Source organism: Arachis duranensis, chromosome 3, assembly GCF_000817695.3.
Source record: "Arachis duranensis cultivar V14167 chromosome 3, aradu.V14167.gnm2.J7QH, whole genome shotgun sequence".
In the NCBI taxonomy this organism is placed as follows: Eukaryota; Viridiplantae; Streptophyta; class Magnoliopsida; order Fabales; family Fabaceae; genus Arachis; species Arachis duranensis.
The window spans coordinates 15,032,061-15,032,280 of record NC_029774.3 but is presented as its reverse complement, the minus strand read 5'-3'; positions in this window follow the sequence as shown (position 1 = coordinate 15,032,280).

The following is a 220-nucleotide window of genomic DNA, read 5'->3' as shown; positions in this document are numbered from 1 at the left end:
TTGGCGTTTGACTCCAGAATGTAGCATGGAACTGGCGTTGAGCGCCAGTTTACGTCATCTAATCACGAATAAGGTATGCACTATTATATATTGCTGGAAAGCTCTGGATGTCTATTTTCCAACTCCGTTGAGAGCATGCCATTTGAAGTTCTGTAGCTCCAGAAAATCCATTTCGAGTGCAAGGAGGTCAGAATCCAACAGCATCAGTAGTCCTTTGTCA